This window comes from Ambystoma mexicanum, chromosome 1q (assembly GCF_040938575.1).
Source record: "Ambystoma mexicanum isolate Mex_15411 chromosome 1q, UKY_AmexF1_1, whole genome shotgun sequence".
In the NCBI taxonomy this organism is placed as follows: Eukaryota; Metazoa; Chordata; class Amphibia; order Caudata; family Ambystomatidae; genus Ambystoma; species Ambystoma mexicanum.
In genome coordinates this window covers 710,369,081-710,376,636 of record NC_090922.1, presented here as the reverse complement: position 1 = coordinate 710,376,636, position 7,556 = coordinate 710,369,081, and positions in this window count along the sequence as shown.

Genomic DNA, 7,556 nt, shown 5'->3' with positions numbered 1-7,556 from the left:
GGCAGACGGTCCACATGCTAAGTGCGAGGAAACGGGGCTGCAAGGGCTCAAGGGGTCCAAGCTCAGCCAGGCTAGTGCTAGAGGAGGGAGCATGTAAGGGTAAGTACAGGTTGGGGGGGGGTCAGTGGAGACCAAGTGCAAGGGTAGACTGGTAGGGGAGGGCCTGGTGCCCTTTCAAGAATCTGAAGGAATCAGGCAGCCAGTCAAGAGGCAGAGGGGGAACATTAGTATGGGAGGGGGAGAGGGAAAGGAAGGAAAAAAGAAAAGGAGGCTCTTGAGAAGCTTCCGGAACTTAAGGAGATCCGGTTGAAGTCTGAGAGTGGCAAGGAGGTCATTCCAGAGGGAGGCACCTGCAGAGGAGAGAGATCTACCCCCCACTCTCTGCTTGGACAAGCGTCTGATCTGCAGAGAGTCCGAGCTAGAAGACCGAAGGGCTCTACCGGGGAGGTATTTAAGGAGAGAGAGTTGGATGTAGCGGGGTCCCAGGCCCCAGAAATCTTTGTGGATGCTGCAGAGGGTATTGAACTTGATCCTCGTAGCAACCGGGAGCCATTGGAGAGATTTTAGGGCTGGAGAGGTTTGTATTTTGTATTTGTTAATTATTTATATCGCGCACCTGAACCCTGAGGTAACTGGGCGCTGGAAAAACATAGGAGTTATATACATGGAGAAAAAGAAACAGTGGCATATATGGTGACCAATGGTTACAGATAGTTCAGGTTCAGGAGACATAAGCAACATTGATCAACCAGTTTTTGATTCCAGATTTAAACGGCAGGAGGGCGGGTTCTTGTCTGAATGTTAGGGGTATGGAATTCCATTGTTTGGCTGCATGGACTCGGAAGCTGACCCCTCCTGCAGTTTTTAGGTTGAACCTTGGTTCTGACAGGTAGTGGGATAGGGCAGATCTGGTGGGATGAGAGGACTGGTGCTTACAGATTTTATCAGATAGATATTTGGGGGCTGTGTTTGCAAGGCACTTGTGTGCGATTGCCAGGGTGCGGAGCGTGATTCTGTCATGAACTGGCAACCAGTTGGCGTTTTGTCTGAAAGTTGAGATATGGCGGGATCTTGGTAGGTTACGTGCTGCTCTCAATGAGTTGTTTTGAAGGAACTAAAGCCTGTTAAGGTTGAGTTCAGAGGTGCCTAGAAAGAGTGTGTTACAATAGTCAATTTTTGAAAGTGGTAAGGCTCTGGCTAACGTTAGGCAACTACTGAGATGTGGTCCCAGGGCTTGAGGACCGGGATAAGTCTTGCACAATATATGCATCTAAACTGCCTATACACGAAAAGGCACAATCTCTTCCAGTTGGAACGTAACTGACTAAGAAAAAGACTTATATGGCCTGAAAAGGTTCCAAACCAAAAATATTAATACCCCCAACAAATGTAACATCAATCACAGATCAACATGTTTTTGTTGCTTTTAGCAACAAAAGAAAGTGTAACCTATGGGTGCACTGCTTGGTACAGCACCACTCGCACCATCGTTTTAAGTGAGGTGGACAACTCCTCTCTGAAAGCTGGATGAAAACCACAATGTATTTCACTCCTGACATTGAACAGCAGCGGATTTCAATTATTGTCGGTGAACCACTGGCTTTGTGATTTTAAACCATTGGAAATGTATTTTGACTAGATTTTGTCAGCGTCTGTATATCTAGTGCAATGCTGCCATCTAGCGGCAAGATTTGTTATCCATGTAGCGGGGCTGCATGTCTTTTATACGGAGATATTCAAAGGGGAATTCAATAAGAGCGTGTGAAATTCACGAGTCTGTACAGGCGCCTTAAGTCAGTTAGTGACATTGCACACTCCATATGAGAGATCTGGAAAGGTCTAACTCGGAATAAGTACAGAAGTCCAGACAATATCTGCATTCAGGGAATCGATGTAAAATAGATATCTTTGAATAATTAAAATTGCTTCCATGAGTATTCAATGCCATCCGTGTGAGGCATAACCACATTCCAAACTCCTTTGATGCAGGGACGTCATTTCACCAAAATGCCAGGGGTAGCGGAAGTGACATCACACGACCCTTGACCCCCCTGATGACATCACAGGAAGTGGTGTCATTTGACCCCACCCGAAGTGATCTTGCGGGAAGCGATGGAACACGACCTTTCACCCGTTGACAAAACAGGAAGTGGCATCACATAGCATTGTACATTTCAAAAAATATGGTTATGATATCACAATAATGTGATGTGCATTTCATACAAGAATGGATTGCCATATGTATCGTTAAGATCAGTGTGTACAGGCCCATATTACCAAATTAAAAAATATACACCCAATATCACCCAACATGTGTTGGTACTCATTTATCGACCTCAGAAAGATGAAAGGCTGAGTTGAGGTGTTTAAGGACAGACTAAATCAGACTAAATCAGTGACTCATAGAATTCCAGAAAGACACATTATTTGGTATTCCTATTCTTCCTATTCTTTCTTATTTAGGGTCAATCCTGTTCTTATTTTTCTTCTTTTTTTAAGGGGCCTGAACAAGAAAGCCAGCCACTCCAGAAGTAAAGAGCCACATTGTGCTGGCCACAGCCCAGGAGCTTGCATTACAAAAAAAAAAACATTTTTTTTTTTAGAGGACGCAAGGGAGAACACAGAGGTCGCAGTTGCGACCTCTGGCGACCCCTAAATGACGTCCCTGCTTTGATGGCCCACTCCATCACAGTGCACCCACTCCACCCACCAAATAGATATCAAGTTGGGCCATGCCAGACAACAATAGTCATCCCGTTCTTCTTGTCATTTGCTACTTTTCTTTTTACTTTTCTTCCCTGTAAAGGGCGGAAAAAAAGAAAAAAAATACGAGTGGAAAGTTTGTTATCACTGCTAAAAATTAAAAAATGGCAACTTTAGAGAACTGTGAAGTACAGAAGTACATTTTAACCAACATCCTGGCCACCGCCAGATTTTTGAAAAACAGCACATAGGTGCGCAGATGATGAGTTTGTACTATACAAATGTGGACAATGTACCTAAGAAGTCGAGGGGCGATCCTAAACTCAAACATTTTGATAGGCGGGTCTTATTACTGTGACGATGATGAGAAGAACTGGGCTAGTGAAGATTACTGGTAGGTACTCGAGGAATAACCACACACTTCTCTTCCTCGTCTCAGTACTTACATATGAGACATAGCATACACATCACAGTCTAGCGAAACCAAATGAAATTGTCTACTTGCACATGAGCGGTGATCCAATTTTACTGACTACATGCGTAACCATTGGAATACTTCAGTTACATTCTGAAGCTGCGTGCAGCACGTAGTGGACTAATAATTGAGTGTCATCAACTTGCAGCCAGTAAGAGCTAGTGAATTTCAGGGGTTTCGCCCATGTGCCTGCCCTGCAGATCTCATGAAGTGAGCCCCCTGTGACACAATGCATTACGACGATAGGGCCCAAGTTCATCTTACCTGCATACTCAGAGGAACCTCGCAAGTGGATGTTGTGCAAGCCAATTATGTCTTGCAACCCTTGGTTAAGGTGTAAAAGCGTACTAGAAAGACGTGCGGGCGGGGGGGGGTGCCTCAGCAAAATACTCATGAAGAGCTCTTGCAGCATCCGGGAAGTGAAGAAGGTCTTCGACTGCAGGCCTGGGGAAGGAAAGAAGGAAGGAGAAGGAGATGATTCTGACCCTGATGGAACCTGGAAAGAACCTGAGGCCTGTGTGTGGGATCGCACTTGCGTACCACCCAATACTGGTGGAATTGTAAGAACGAAGGTTGCAACAGAAGGGCTCCCAGGTCCACTACTCTCTTTCCAGATGTAATTCCAAACAGGAAGATTGGTTTCAGAGTGTTGATGGGTTTAATGGGAGGGGGACAGAGAACCAAGTGCACCTGCGGCGTAGCGCATGGGGAATCAGTTGCTGGGAGCAAACCGGGAAGAAACTGCAGAGTTGTACCCTCCAGAAATGTACCTTCTGACACCCCACCCAGGGACCCTAAAGGAGTCGATTGCAGATGACTGTGTGCAAAGGAGAGAGTGAACCAACCCTGGGGTGAATCCTTCATGTAAACAGTAGAGAAATTGAGAATATTATGTGCCGCGGCTATCTCTAAACCAAGAGTGTCAATGCCCCCAGTATCTAGCATACACTTGGAGCATAGCTCGACTTCTGGACTGTTGCACAGCAGTGAATAGATTAAGCAAACCCCCTTGTTGTTGTAAACCCTGCCGCTCATCCTCCCAGTTATCACTTCTGGAGAGGGTATGCTACTGGTCCCCTGAGAGGGAATGGGACCTGTGGGAGCCTCCAGTCTGGCTGAATTGCCATTTTCAAGATCTGGGGGAAGCACAACCTCTGTTGCCAAAAACGAACCACCAACCCATCCTCTGCCAATTCCTGCTTGAGAATCACTTTGGCCACCAGAGCAAATAGAGGGAATCCATAGAGATAGACATGGGGCCAGGACATAAATGGTACATCTGTTCCATTTTCTTCATCCTCTAGGAACCTCAATATTAAACAGTAAGACGTGCATTTGTGGCAGAGGCAAATAGATCTACCAAAGGGCTTTTGTACCCTAGACATATCTGAGAGAAGATCTGCCACCTCAGTGGCATCTCCTGTGAAGGGGAGTCAGCCAAGGTGGTCCTCCGGCAAGGTGTCAACCCCCCTCATTTGGAAAGCATTCAGGGACAGAAAATGGTTCTCAGACTAGAGCCTAGTAGCCAAAGCCAACATTTACATCCTCCATGTCTGATTATATAGTACACTGAATTTGTGTTGTACAATTTCACAAGGAAAGACTTCCTTACCTGAAATGGGACAAACCTGACAAGTGCTCTCCAAATAGTAGCTCGCTACCTCCAATTGGAAGGCCTGTTTTCCCCTTTAGTGTTGCTCACTTCTCCTGGAATGTGAAACCCTGGACGTGCCACCACCCAAGAGAGCTGGCATTCCTAGCTTGAGTTTTGGGACATGGGTGGTAATGGGAAACCTGTGAGGAATGACCAGGAATCAGGACTTTGTATTCCCGTAAATTCTCATTCCAGACACTGTGCAGTAGTGCCTGATGTGGTCTGAGATGGTGTCTTACCAATGAGACTATAAATACACAGGGTGCCATATAACTGTGTATCCTATTTGGTAGATGCACGACCAGGATGTTTGATGCTCAAGAGAGCTGTCAGCTGGCCAGGTTGAGCTTCACCCTCAGCTATGGAAGGAGAACTCTGCCACCAGTGTCCAAAACCTTCATCCTATAAGGTGGAGCCTACAGAGGGCTCGGGTTTCAATTTCCATGAGTTGAAGAGGAATCAGAATTTGTGGAATGTTGAGGATGCCCTTTCCATGCGCGTCATTAGACTCTCCATTTGCGTTGACTGCATTGACCAGTCATGCCGGTTTGAGTGGAATACCATCCTGATGGGAGATGACCACAATTGAAGCTAAGATATTTGCGATCACTCTGGGTGCCATCCAACTAGAAATACCTGGACTTGGTGTTTGGTCTCTCCAACCACAAACCTCAGGTAGCTGAAGCACCATCTCCAGAAGGGAACATGGTGATTGGCATCTATCTGGCCAAATGCAGTCAAAGTCCCATGGGGCAAACTGGGGTAGGATGTGCTGCAGGGTTTTCATTTTGAAGTACTGGGCAAGGTGTAGGCATTCATCACATCGAGATCTAACACTTGGCAAAACCCTTTGTAGGTCTTTTAGACGATGAAGACCATTGAGTGTATGCCTGTCTTGTCTTCCAGCTTTTGCAGAAATTCCACCCACTGCATCTGCGGTCTGAATTTATGTATGGCCCTGCCCTTAAAAGCTATAAACTGTATTCTTGAGTGTGGCTGGAACATTGATTGACATTATCTAGGCTGATAATCCGGCACTTTCTTCCACATGAACGTCCATTTGCTCTTACCATTTTTGAAAGCTCAGTGAGCATTGCCTTGCAGGTCATTCACGAAGAGAACAGAATGCCCGAAATGGCACCTTGCAGAATGCAATACAGGATGGTTCTGTATTCCAGTCCCTCAAATGCACTTGTCTTCTTGCGGTAACTGATCACCCCACAGTTAGTGGGGAGGGCCATACCCTGTCAAAGATGGCTTGCATAGCAACTGTATGGATTTGAAATGATATACATCCTAGAACACCAGAGCTGGAAACCTAAGATCAAGAAAGGGATACGATACATTGATGACATTTTTGGTGTCTGCCATGGAAGCAGTGAAAAATTAAATGATTTTCTTTTATACATCAACAACATTGATCCAATAATTCAGTTCATAGCTGACATAGCCAATCCAGATGTCAATTTTTTCTCGATGTACAGATCAGAGTTAAAGAACTAAAGATAACAACAATATTATTAACTAAGATAACAGACAGGAATAATTTGTTTCACAGATTGAGTTTTCATCCTCTGAATACCCTCAAAAACCTATCGTATGAACAAATGCTTAGGATTAAGTGAAACGTAAGCAGCTCAGAAGAATTTGAAGAAGAAATAGCTAAATTACAGGACAAACTAAGAGCAAGAGGTTATCCTGAAGAAGATATTGAAACAGCAGCTAGCAAAACAAAGATCCTGAAACGCACTGACCTAATACAGAAAACAACCAAGCGGTAAACACCAGGGATGGTTTTTATATCTAAATTTTCAACACAAAGCCAGCTAATTAAAATAAGTATTTCCATACGCTGGAAATATTAACCAGTGACAAGCGCACTAAAAATCTATTTCCAGATCCACCAGTATTTGCATACCAAAAAAAGCAATAACTTGAGGGATATGTTGGTCAAAGCCAGGAGCCACGTAGGCACTAAGGTGAAGGCTAAATAGCAAGGCACCTACCCGTGCTTGAATTGTGGCAATTGTAACAACATCACTAAAGTGGCAATTGTATTCCATTGCAGGACAGGAGCAAAGATAAGACTAAAACTGTTTGCCAAATTCCTGTCAGAGAACGTTATCTACTGCATTACATGCCCTTGCAGAATATATTATGTACGTGAAACTGCAAGTCGGAATAAGGATTAATGTACATAAGTCTTCCATTAAAAATATTAACATGACCTTGGAAGTGGCCAGACACTTTCAAGATAAAGGACACAGTATATCACAACTAAGAGCGCAAGGGGGGCCTAAGGAAACAAAGGGCACAAAGTGAAACATTTTGGATAGATCAGCTTGATGCGCTAACTCTGAATGGAATGAATGAAGAGTTTGATTTGAAATGCTTTCTTTGAAACAGGTGTTTAAAATACGAGGCAGGAATAAATCAGATAAGCATGGAATTATGCACAATCGGTTTTCACCTCCTGTTTACCAACTTTTGTGCAGATTTCTTTTTTTGCCTTATTTAACTGATCATGTTTGTTTCAATATAATTCCTGTATCTTCTTTCTGTACATATTTCTTTCACGTATGTTTAACTCACCATTTCGCATGACCATGTTGACGAAAAATCATCTTAGAAGCTTGTACAGGAGTATAACTATATGGTACAATACACAGTAATAATAACTGACTCCAGTAAATTCTGCGAATCTTAGTCATCAGCTCATTAGAT